This window comes from Megascapheus bottae, chromosome 18 (genome assembly GCF_031878675.1).
Source record: "Megascapheus bottae isolate mThoBot1 chromosome 18, mThoBot2.hap1, whole genome shotgun sequence".
NCBI classification, from domain to species: Eukaryota; Metazoa; Chordata; class Mammalia; order Rodentia; family Geomyidae; genus Megascapheus; species Megascapheus bottae.
In genome coordinates, this window is record NC_143526.1 from 9,171,687 (window position 1) to 9,184,831 (window position 13,145).

General features: G+C 41.0%; 1 protein-coding gene across 1 annotated transcript in view; it reads left to right on the plus strand.

Annotated features, from left to right (window-relative positions):
- Window positions 1-11,530: 11,530 nt before the first annotated feature.
- Window positions 11,531-13,145, plus strand: part of Arpp21 (cAMP regulated phosphoprotein 21) — a 161,746-nt gene continuing 160,131 nt past the window's right edge. The window contains exon 1 of the mRNA XM_090351871.1: window positions 11,531-11,815. The gene's annotated coding sequence lies outside the window, so the exon portion shown is untranslated. The remainder of the gene's footprint in view (window positions 11,816-13,145) is intronic.

Sequence of the window (13,145 nt, forward strand, 5' to 3'; positions counted from 1 at the left end):
AAGTTAGCCAGTGAAGAAATATAGTGCATCATGTATAATGCATTTTCTACATATTATATTCAAAATATATTACCTTACATATATGAGAATATGTTTATATGTGTAAACATATAATATTCTTGCAATTTCTGCTTTTTGCTTTGTCACTACATATCAAAACTATAATTATTTTTTTCAAGGAGAAATTATGAAAAGAAATAACATGTTTTAGCATACAAACAGAAGTTATAGTAATGCACATACAATTTGAAATATGAGTGATTTGGTGATTCTGTTGTTCCTTTCTGATGAATACTTTTGAAATTTTTATTTATTTATTTATTTATTTATTTATTTATTTATTTATTTTTGCCAATCCTGGGCCTAAGCTCAGTGACTGAGCACTGTCCTTGGACTTTCTCAAAGCTAGAGCTCTGCCATTTGAGCCTCAGCACCACTTTCAGCTCTTTTCTATGTATGTTGTACCAAGAAATCGAACCCAGGTCTTTGTATGCTAGGCAAGCACTCTACCACTAGGCCAAACTCCCAGCCCCTAAATTTTATTTTTACTACCACATATCAAATGTAGCATGAGGCTTCTTATTCTGTGTGACTATACAATTTCCCAAACCACACTGAGATTAAAAGAAACATCATTAGTACATTATTAATTATGGAAGAAGAGTTGGACATTGAGCAGAAATAGGACTGAGGAAACTGACCTTCCCTGAAGAGGTAAGAAAGCTTCTTGTAAGAATATAGTCCCTAAGATGGTAGCCTTCTAAAATCAGCAGGACTTTTGTGGTTCTTGAAAAGATGAGAATGTACAGAGCCAGAGCTGGCATCCCTGATTTGATCCTAGTATATTCATCCATCCCTCATTCCCCATATTGCTCAAGAATAAGAAGAAAGAAATTAACTGGTACCTGATCATAACAGAAGTTTGATTGTTTTTGTTTTTAATATGTAGAAGAATGAAATGTACAGCTATATACATTTCCTCTGAATTAAATGTATAACTTTTCTGAGAGCTAAACTGTTAAACATTCAGCACACAAATAGCTACAAAACAGAAATATATCAGAACTCATTTTGAAATTGCAGTGTTTCCATAAAGTCTGTCTTCAAGAGAAACCAATTGCTGGATGCCAATGGCTGACTCATGGTTGTAATCCTACCTACTCTGGAGGCTGAGATTTGAGGGTCTTGGTTTCAAGGTTGTCCAGACAGGAAAGTTCTTAACAGTATTAGCTCCACTTAAACACCAAAAAGCTGAAAGTGAGGCTGTGGCTCAAGATGTAGTGAGCTAATCTTGAGCAAAATAAACTCAGAGCTGGGCGCGGGTGGCTCATGTCTGTATTCCTAGCTACTCATGAAGCTGATATCTGAGGATCAAGGTTCAAAGCCAGCCCAGGCACAAAAGTCCTGTGAGGCTCTTATCTCCAACTAACCACTAGAAAACCAGAAGTGGTTCTGTGGTTCAAGAGGCAAAGCAATAGCCTTGAGATGAAAAGCTCAGGAACAGTGCCCAGGCCCAGATTTCAAGCCACATGACTGACCTCCTCCCCCCCCAAATTGAGAAACAGCATCCAAATCCTGAGTTCCAGCCCCATTTCCAGCACACAAACACAAAAGAAAGTAACTCAATTCTTCAGGGTTAAGAGAAGTATTTTGATTTACATTTGTCTAGAACATAGAAGATGAATGGTAATTAGTTAGCATATTACATGAACTTATCTATTCCTCTGTTATCTGCACTAGAAATGAAATATTCATTATGGAAAAACAAGCCATCTAATCTAGAAATATATGATCATTGGAAAATGAACACAATAATTCTGCAAAATATGTTGTCATAAAATGATATTAAATATTAATAGTTGGTTTTAAAAGACTAAGAATTAATTAATTAAAGGAAATATCAAATATGATGTTAAAAAACAAAGAAACCTTTGCGGAAAGATGAAAGGTAATTTTGTGGGAAGAAAGTTTAAAGATTATACTTATAACGAGTCTTAGAAAAACACAAGAATAAAGAGTCAATAGTCAGATGGGGAAATTTTTTATGTCTTAAACAGGAAGAGATTTCACATTAAGCAACAACAAAGAAAGTACATAAAATCTCTGGTAGGATAATGAAAACAAATCTATCAAACTAATCCTTAGATTATATTTTTAAAAGACATGCAGTTGCATGGTTTTAAGTGAAACATGACTCTAATACAGATAATGCCCAAGTACAATAGACAAAATTTGAAATGAGTGCAGTATATCTAGCACTTGCCTGTTGGAAGAAAGTTCTAAGGTTTAGTTAATGTTAAACAAAATAAAATAAAAGCAGTTTATTCTTCAAAAAAAACTACGAAGTATATTGTTTATAACTTTCAATTTGCTTAGCAAAATATCAAAAGAGAAGCAAGTAAAAATTCATTTAAAAAAAAAGCCCATACATACTAAATCCACTAACACAATGATGTTCATTGCAGCACTATTTACCATAGCAAGGATATGGAACCAACCCAGATGTCCCTCAGCTGATGAGTGGATCAACAAGATGTGGTATTTATACACAATGGAATTCTATGGTACAGTCAGAAAGAATGGCCTAACCCCATTTGTAAGGAAATGGAAAGACTTGGAAAAAAAACATATTAAGTGAAGTAAGCCAGACTCAAAGGAACATAGGCTCAATGGTTTCCCTCATTTGTCATAATCAGTAGAAACCTTGGGCTCTCCTAGCAGAGATTTGCAATAGAGCAAAACCTAGATACATAAGGCCATACAGTATGATGCTAAATAAAAGGACCTCTAGGACATAAAAACAAAAGCCATATAACGAGTGATTGTTGTCCTTAATGTACTATGTTATCTCTCATCTCTTTTGCTGTCCCTTGGTTATCTCATATTGTTACAGTATTTCACTTTGTTATCTGATATATTGGATAAATGCGTATTTGGTTATTTGAAATAGGATAGGGAAGCGGGAAAAACAAGATGAGGGGTGGGGGTGGGGGGAGGGAAATGGGGACCAAGACATGAGAAAGGGCATCAATGTATGTGAAGTAATGCACCTTCTATCTGGTGAATATAATGTAACCCTTCTATTAATTACAATAAAAATTATATGGAAAAAAAAGCCCATAAAAATGATAGGACATGTTAATACGATTCTCTCAGATCTGAGTGGACTATTACAAACAGAATTGATAAGAAAAGAAAAGATTTTTCAAAGAATATAAACTTCTATTTTTGCATATTTGAAGTTAAATATTTACTAAGAGAATATGCTTTGTTTTCAAAAGCATGTAATACTATGTTTAGATCTCAAAGGCTAAGGGATCTTTTCATGAATTACAATTATTGGTTAAGGGCTGGGAGATTGGCCTAGTGGTACAATGCTTGCCTAGCATGCACGAAGACCGGGTTCGATTCCTCCATACCACATATGCAGAAAAAGCCCAAAGTGGTGCTGTGGCTCAAGTGGTAGAGTTCTAGCCTTAAGAAAACCTAACAACAGTGCTCCAGCCCTGAGTTCAAGTCCCAGGACTGGCAAAAATTTATCAGTTAATATGTAAAAAAGTTTCAATACCCTAATGACAAATTATTACTCTCTATGCTAGGGAATATGTATAGTGATAGATTGATTGCTTAGTAAGCCAAAGGCCCTGAATTCAAGTCCAAGTATCCCAGGAAAGAGGGAAAGGAGGAAAGAAGGAAGGAAGAAAGGAAGGAAGGAAGGAAGGAAGGAAGGAAGGAAGGAAGGAAGGAAGGAAGGAAGGAAGGGTAACTACTTCCTTAAAAATTCAAGGCATGGGGCTGGGAGTTTGGACTAGTGGTTAAAGTGCTTGCCTTGCATGCATGAAGACCCAGGTTCGATTCCTCGGTACCACATACATAGAAAAAAGCCGGAAGTGGTGCTGAGGTTCAAGTGGTAGAGCTCTAGCCTTGAGAAAGTCCAAGGACAGTGCTCAGGCCCTGAGCTCAAGACCAGGACTGGCAAAAAAAAAAAAAAAAATTCAAGGCATTTAAATTAAATGTAAAGGGTAAAATATCTTTACATAGTCCATGTTATAATCATAAAACCAAATGATAAGGAAGCATCATCCAAACTTCTGTTGTACAATAAATATCTATGAATATAAAAATGTATGTTCTAAAGTATATATAAAAAGGAATATAAAATACGAAATGAACATCAAAAACCCTATTGACAAGTAGGATCATCTATTCACATTTGTAAAGGTAATAACTATCAGTCCATCCCCCAATGAATCCATGAATTCAGTGCAATGTCAATTCAATGTAACATGTCCCCAGCTATTTCTAGACTAAAATTAGAATAGAAAAATTAAAATAAAATAGGACAGAATAATACTAAGAAGAATAAGAAAGGGATCTTCTTTAGAAGATATCAAGCCTTATTATGAAGGATGGATGGTGAGAACAATGTGGCATTGGTTAGACGGAAACTCAATCTCTTCTCTGCTACTGAGAATGAATCTTAAGCTTGGGTTCTGTTTACTAAAATATCTGTTTCTCTCACCCATGTTAATAGATGAGCAGGCAATGTCTAAACCGGGACAATTTAGAGATGTTTTGGTAACAATCAGCTCCAAACAGCAATGGTTAAAGCTAGGATACTTGGTTTTACTTTCTTCGTGCGCATCTCTGATTGAGTGAATATCGCAGTCGGCCTCAGTCAGTTCTAGTCATAAACTCAGGTCATCCTGTTACTAGGTTTTTTGGACACTTTAAACTGTCACTGGGTGGGGGGGGGAAGTTTGGCCTAGTGGTTAAAGTGCTTGCCTAGCATGCATGAAGACCCGGGTTCGATTCCTTGGTACCACATACATAGGCAAAAAAAAAAAAAAAAAAAAAGCTGGAACTGGTGCTGAGGTTCAAGTGGTAGAGCTCTAGCCTTGAGAAAGTCCAAGGAGAGTGCTCAGGCCCTGAGCTCAAGCCCAGGACTGGCAAAAAAACAAAACAAAACAAAACAAAAAAAAACTGTCACTGGGTAGACCTGAGGACTTGAGGAATTTCCCAGACGTTTCTTTGCCTCCACCACACAAAGGCACATGTCAGTTCTATGAGCATTTAATAGCTGAGAGCTGGCCCTGACCCTGACTGGCTGCACGAAGACGAAGTATGCATTCACCTATACACATTTAGACCAATATGGATGAGCTCTGGGATACAGTTATAGTCATAATCTGGATTACAGTTAATGATGGATTGTGCAGCTCCTCTTTCCCTTCTAATTCTTGCCCTCCTTTTGGAGATGGAAAAATTTTGTTTTGTCTGGGCAGTTTCAGGGGTGGAACTCGGGGCATCATACTTCCTCAGCAAGCCCTCTACTTTTTGAGCTTTCTGTGCCTTTTGCTCCTTTTGCGTTTAGTTTATTTTTCACATTAGATCTTGTGCTTTTGCTGCCCCTGTGGGCTTGAACTGTACTAAAACTGCAGTGCGATTGCATCCACATCCCAAACAATGGGAATGACAAACGTGAGCCCACACTCAACTTCACTTCCAGCTTTCTAATGCCATTCTAGGGAATAGAGAATAGATACCTGCTATTGTAAGTTAAATCAATGCTTCTTGCTCTGTATAGCTAAAGTGATAAGCAGAAGAGTCCTAAAACAATGGTCTGGAGGCTTTGCTATAGGTCTCAGAAGGAAAGAGAAGAGATCCTTCATCCACCACACTGCAGTATCTCGGCATGAATGCATTTATCTGCTTTCCTAAATGCTTACCATTTTTTCTAGAAATGGGTGTTTGTGTCAAAGGAAAAGGTTGAATCCAAAGGACAACTAGCCAACACATAGAATTTTTTTTTATATAGGAGTTTTCTTTATCTTAGTTTTAAAACAATTCACTCAAACTGTATACAGAAAATCTATTGTCAATAACTTTACAGGTAAGTTTGTGCTCAATGGAGGGAAATAAAAACCAAGAAGGGAAAGATTACTCAACTCTGATAAAAATTAATAATCAAAAGATATGCTGAAATTGGTAGCAAACATCTTGATGCTATTATCTTTTTTTTTTTTGCCAGTCCTTGGCTTGAGCACTGTCCTTGGACTTTCTCAAGGCTAGAGCTCTACCACTTGACCTCAGCACCACTTCCGACTTTTTTTGTATGTCTGTGGTACCAAGGAATCGAACCCGGGTCTTCATGCATGCTAGGCAAGCACTTTAACCACTAGGCCAAACTCCCGGCCCAATGCTATTATCTTTAAGTAACTATACAAAGATATTTCAATTGAACATGTCAGTTTATAGTACATCTTAATCAATGTCATCCCTTCAATCATTTTCCCCTCTATCTGTACCAACCAACTCCCTTAAATTAGTTCCATCTTCACATATTGGATATCTTCACATTGGATATTAAAGCTGTATTCACTCAGCATTCAAATCAACTCTTTTGTCACAATGCAAAATAAAACTCCTTCCAATAAGGAATTCCAGTGTTAAGAATTTACATTAGAGGAGCAAAATCTTCCAATGTGGAAGACATGTTCCAGTAAAAACAGATTTATATGTAATATATACACATTCTAGATTTAATGAAGTACTGTGCTGTTGTTAACATATTAGCATTGCACCCAATGAAGAACTTTATGACTTTTACTAAAGTATAGATTACAAAGTAGAGAAGTTGATTATAACACACATTCTGTAATCTATTTATGTAAAATATATGTATGGATTTATGGATATATATGCATAAAGATTGGCTAAGCACAAGATTGATGCCAGTTTGGATGGTATTATTTTGGGAAATTTTTATTTTGTTCCTTTTTTTGTTTTGATATCTTCCCATTTTTCCAAATGTCCCTACACATTTTATAAGTACATATTTATTTTGAAAAGATAAGAAAGTTTCTTTAAAGATTATCTTTGGATGATAAGTTGTTCATACAGTTAGGTGGGAATCACATGTCTGCATATTGTTCTGCAGATGATGGGTAATGGTTTACAGTAGAATTTCCAGAAAAAAAATCTGGTATGTCCACACACATGCCTGCACACACACATAGCATCTACACACCTCACTTTCTATATATGAACAACAGTAAAAAAAAAATGGAGGTATACCATATAGGTATTACAGATGTATTGAAACCTAATGGATAGACCTTGTTTGTTCATTTGTTGATTTTATGTCCATCCTGGGGGCTTAAACTAGGGCCCTGGGCTCTATACTGGAGCTTCTTTTGCTCTAGGCTGTTGCTCTACTACTTGAGGCACATCTCAAATTCTGGCTTTTGGGGGTAGTTCAGTCTCATGGATGTTTTCCAGCCTGGGCTGGTTTTGAAGCACAACTCTCCTATCTCAGCTTCCTGAGTGGCTAGGATTAAACATGTTACTGTGCCATGGTCTCAAAGTCAAATTCCATTCAAGTTCTGAATACCTTAGTGATACTTGTCTTCCTTTCTGTGTGAAACTAGATCATGGGAAAAAACAATTAATCTCAGAAATAGGAAAAAGAGAAAGAAGATTCTAGCCTGTGAATCGCACTGGTTGAGTAATATTCTATTTATCTCTGATTGTCTCAGGAGACAACAGTTACCTTCCTTTCCCACCTGAACAATTTCTCATGATTCTGCTTCCTTCAATTCTAGAGTAGGCTTAAAAAATCCGAAGCATCTTTTGTGGGTTCCATGAGGGACTGTAAATACTTCGTGAAGAAAACATTCTTAAAGGGAGTGAATGCAAGGCATCCTGTGTCCTAGCTCCTTTCATTTTCTTCCTGCCTATGTCTTCTGCCTAGATCACACCAAAGCCTCTGGTTCTTCAGAGCACTGGGTGTACATGAAGAAGCATAGAGTTCAGGAGCCAGTGTGGACACACATACACACACACCTCTCCCTCTCTCCCTCTCTCCTCTCTCTCCCTCTCTCCCTCTCTCCTGCTCTCCCTCTCTCCCTCTCTCCTCTCTCCCTCCTCCCTCTCTCCCTCTCTCCCTCTCTCCCTCCTCTCCCACTCTCTCCCTCTCTCCCTCTCTCCCTCTCTCCCTCTCTCCCTCTCTCTCGGTCTCTCTCTCTCTCTCTCTCTCTCTCTCTCTCTCTCTCTCTCTCTCACTCGCTCTCTCTCTCTACTCTCTGTTCAAAATGATGTTATATGTAACCAAGACAGGCTGAAAAAGAAACACACAACTGAGTCACCTCTGTCTATCTTTTGTTGCTCAGATTGTCTCTGTCAGGTTTCCCAAACTCCCTTTAGCCTGTTTCCTTCCATCTCTTTGCACTGTCCCTCTTCTGATTCAGAGGCAGCTCCATGATCATATTGATTCTTAAGACAACAGCTTGGTCTGCATTCTCAGGAAAGCATCACCATACACGTGCAGGCTTGTATTCGTTTGTGGTCTGCCAGCTAACTCTGAGGGTTCAGGGGATAATTGCCTTATTCTGCACACAGCTGACTGCAGAAGAGACGTAACTGCCACCCAGGGATTCGTGCCATCGGAACATTTGGTTTCCAGTCTCCCAAGTCCTCTTTTGTGTTTGATCGTGACATTCTTCGTGCTCAGATGCATACGTGATGTAACATTCTTTGTTGATGTTCTGAAATGTGTTTTGGAGTTATTTTGGCTTAGCACAAAATAAGAATGGGGCTCTCACTTTTCTGGTAGAAATGTTAAGCTTGAGATTTTCTGCTGTCTTTCCCCCCCCCCTACACACACACATTCCAGCTTTTCTGTGCCCAGGAATATTTTGCAAAGCTTTAAAATCAAAACTGCTACTACTTAATAGACCTTATCCAGTTGTGCTGGAAACAGGGCAATTGTGAAGTCTCTCTTGGGGTTATGTGGGCCTTTATTGTGTTGGGGGATTATGCCCAAGGGGAGTTCTCTGCAGCCTAATTGTTAAGGAATGATGGAAGTTTACCAGCATGGAAAATCTGCTTCTCGCTTGAGCTGGAAAGGTGCTTATGAAGGTAGCTTGGCTATCTTAGCAATTCGCCTTCTTTTGAAAATCCAATTTGGGGAGCTTCATTAAAGGGCATTAATTTAGTGTCTAAAGGGAATGATGTGTTTAAAGGAGCTTGTCAACAATCGTAGATGTTTGCCAGTGTGTAGGTGAACTCAACTCCCCAGGCTAGGGTTACCTGGTAACCTGCATGCTCCTTTAATTTCACACACAGCACCAGTAAGCTCATAGACCCACAGACCAAGAGTAACAGCATCTCCCTCTCCAGACACCACTACCTCCCATCCATCCTTACAGCTCAGAGGTTGGTGCTAGATTTTTCACTGACACTGTAAATCAGTCCACCCAGAAGTACAAGAAGAAAAGAAAATAGTTTCAGTTGAATGTAATGGTAATTAATGTGTGCCAGGATAAGGGCCTTAAAAATGGTAACTATTTCAAATCATTCCAAGAAATACAAACACTTGATGAATGCCTAGAAGAATAATTCACTGCTCGCTACCTGCCGCAGATTCCCTAAGGGTGCATCTCAATCCCACATTGGGATGCACATATTTTTAATTGGATAGTGTAAAACTAATTAATCTACATGGCCTCAAATAAACCTTCTCAATTTCTTAGTCTGTTAATAAACTATGATGAGAAAAGTTATCAAGTTAAGTAAAAGCTAATTAATGTTATTTGGGAGGATGTGGTTTTGTCTTCAAATACAGGCTGATTTTCCTGAGACATTGCCATTTGTTTTGTCATCTTCTATGTCTATACATTGTTCACAGGTGACAGCATTCTACGTTTTCCTCTACACGATCATTGAAGGTTTGTGGAAAAAATACTAATCAAATTCTCCTGTCTCCCCTTCAATGCCTATAGTTTCAATACAATTTATAAGACTGAGTTTCATTTTTTTTTCAAGTGAATTCAGAGTGAAATCTGATTTTTTTAAGTCTTTGTGTTAAAGTTTTATGTTCATAGATTATCTCTGCTTCCATGGGGAGATGTTTAGGTGTACTCCTGTCTGAAAATAAATCAATACTGACATTCTTTCCAGGTAGTCTCCAGTAACAAAATAAAAGAAGAAAGAAAGAAAAGAAAGGAAAAATAAGACACAGAACAAATTGGCATAATTTCCCCTGAAGAAAAGCTATGTTTTTCCAACATGACTTGAGATTGAAGAAAGGGAAATGAATCAGAAAACACTTTAACTAAACTTAAAATATACATATCACGATGCTTTTAGAGCAATTAGATACCGATGACTTAGGCCGGTAATCCTAGCTGCTCAGAAGATTGGGATCTGAGAACTGACATTCAAAGCCAGTGGGGCAGACAAGGTCCAAAACTGAGAATCTCTGAATATCCACCAGTAAAAATAAAAAAGCGTGGCGGAGTGACCCAAGTGGTAGAGTGTCAGCCTTGAGCAAAGGAGCCAGATAATAACGGTAGGCCCAGACTTCAATATCTCAGTAGTGACAACACACACACACACACACACACACACACACACACACACACACTTGCTTTTAGTGATAATGGGAATAGGAGTAGTCCTCAATTCTCTAAGTGTGACTTACCCACTGGATCCATTGTTATGCCAGAAAAAGCTAAACTCCCAGAGAGAAGTTTTTTAATAGTTGGAAAACCATTATCTATTCCCACGAGCCAGTATAGCCATATTCACAGTGTTTTTAGAAGCACACACACAATTTGTTTACAGTTCATAAATAATACCTGAGCATGGGTAAACATGACCATGGGAAATCACATTTCTACAGTCATGTGGATAACTTTCTCTTAATAAATAAATCTGTGATAAATAAAATAAATGCTCTATCGTTTATTAATTGTAGAGATATTCTAAACAGATTTATTCAAAATATCTACCATTAGCAGTGGGCACCAGAAGTGACACTAACTACCAAGGTGAGTGATGTTTGTGAAGACATGGAGTGTGCCACTTCTTTATTTATTGTTTCTTCATGGGGTTGCTAATTGCAGCTGATAAATTTTTTTTTTTCTTCCTCACCCCTTTATTGTGGAATGGGGCATCAGTGCAGCCGATGCAGAGTTATCAGAGTGCCTGCATTGCAGGAGCTGAATATCTGGATATCTTAAAAAAAAAAAAAAAGGCTTTGCAATTGCATGCAAGGAGTGCACAACTATAATTTTGTTCACATTAATAACAGCCTAGCAAAGAAGCCCAGAAATCAAATGTCTTGCTCTCCGCTGGGGGCAGAAAGCTCTAGTGATATATCTTGGCTAGTGACCTATACTGTTGGAAAAGTAGGTTCTGTATTCATTTAAGAGGACGTGTGGTGGTATTCCGGAAATGTATCTCTCTCCTCTCTCTCTCTCTCTCTCTCTCTCCTCTCTCTCTCTCTCTCTCTCTCATCTCTCTCTCTCTCTCTCTCTCTCCTCATCTCTCTCTCTCTCTCTCTCTCTCTCCACCCCACTTCCTCTTTCTCTGTCTCTCTTTTTTAATGCTCTGAGACAATGAAAGAATAGAAAAGTGATGCACAGATAATAACAGTAATAATAATAAATAGTACAAATCTCTGAAAGAAATCAAGGCGGGAGAGCAATGCTTTTCTTTCTTCAGGTGTCCTCTCAGCTCCCTGCCCTAAAGCCCCTGCCACCACATCTGGAGATTGTGGATGGGCCAGCAGCGTGTGTGGTAACCGGAGCCCAGCCTAGCAAGGACTACACCGCCAGGCGAGGTGCAGCTGGACCTGCGGTCTCGCTCAGAGCCAGAGCTGAGAAGCTCGCGAGAGCTCCAGGCGGACTGGGCGAGGTGTTGCACTGAGTGATTGTCTCCGGCAGAGTTGGCCCTGGGGAGTGACCACGGAGGAAGGGAACAGCGGCGAGCGAAGCTCTGCCAAGTGTCCCTCGGAGTCAAGGAGCGCGCGGTATGCCTTGTGTCAGGGGCGCAAGGCGCATGGTGGCTCTGGTGGTGGGGTGGGTGGACGGGGACTGGGGCTCTGGGGGTACAAGGGGGTGGGTGGGTGGGTGGAGGGAGGGTGAGTGGGTGTGTGTGGGGGGTATCCAGGGCAGTGCGCCAGTTTTCTGTGTAATTAAGCATGCTCACGCTGTCGCGTGGAGCTCGTGCGCTTTGTCTCAGTCTTGGGGTCCCCAGCGAGGAGCCGGGAATGGGGGAGCAGTGCCTGGCATACAGAGCAGGTGTCTTCACTCTGGCTTGGCCAACGCTGGGCACGGCCACTTCCCCCGGCTGCACGAGCAGCTGTGGGGCCACGTGCAACACAGCGCAGTGCCCCTGCCCAGCCTCGGGGGCTTTGGGTGGAGGAGCTGGCCACCGCCTGCGAGCCGCGCCAGCCCCGTGGGAGGCCCGGCCGGGGGGAGGGGGTCGGAGGGAGGGCGGACCTGCCGGGTGGTCCGGGGAAGGGAGGGGAGGTGGGACGACAGATCGCCATCCATGAACCATCTAGGCTACTGATTCTGGTGGCACAGGCAGAGCAAGGGACAGGTGGAAGCTTCCGGACGGGCTAGGAGAGGGAGGGTAGCCAGCAGGCAGGAAGAGGGAGCGCTCAGCGGGGGGGGAGGGAGGAGGTGGAGAAGGAGAAAGAGAGGAAAAAGAGAGAGAGAGAGAGAGTGAAGGAGCGAGCGCAAGCCAGCCTTGCGCTGCGCTCTTCCCTCCCCAGCAGACGCCCTCCTCTGACCGAAAGAAGTGGCCAGGGCACCCAGAGTGGGAGAGACACCGCAGGCGCAGGACGAGGGGGACCTCGCGGTGCTGGTGGGACCAAGGGACGCAGAGGGGCGGACAATACAGACGCCAGGACGGACCAGCCGGCCAGAGAAGGTGGCTTGGAGAGCCAAGCTCAACAAAGCAACGCTGTGCCGCCAGAGGGTCCCCAGACTGCCAGACCAGAGACCTGCAGAACACCGAAGCGCGGGCACAGGCTAGCATTCGTTCACTCTTGGCTGCCACTGGGCAGAAGCGACAAAGCCCTTGGGACGCTTGTGTCCAGGAGCAGTGACCGCCCCGAGCCCAGAGTAGCAGCCTGCGGGGGTCCCCACAAAGGCCAGCGCCCTGATTGCAGCCCGCCAGCTGAAGGCTAGCTCCTCGGACTAGCCATTCAATAAATCGACCCAAACAACAACCCAAAAAACAAAAAAAAAAAAAAATAAGGCAAGCCAAAAAAAAAAAATCAAACCAATCCAGCCAAACAATCCTAATAAAAGCCAAAAGTAAATAAAATCAAGCAAGACAACAAGACGCTG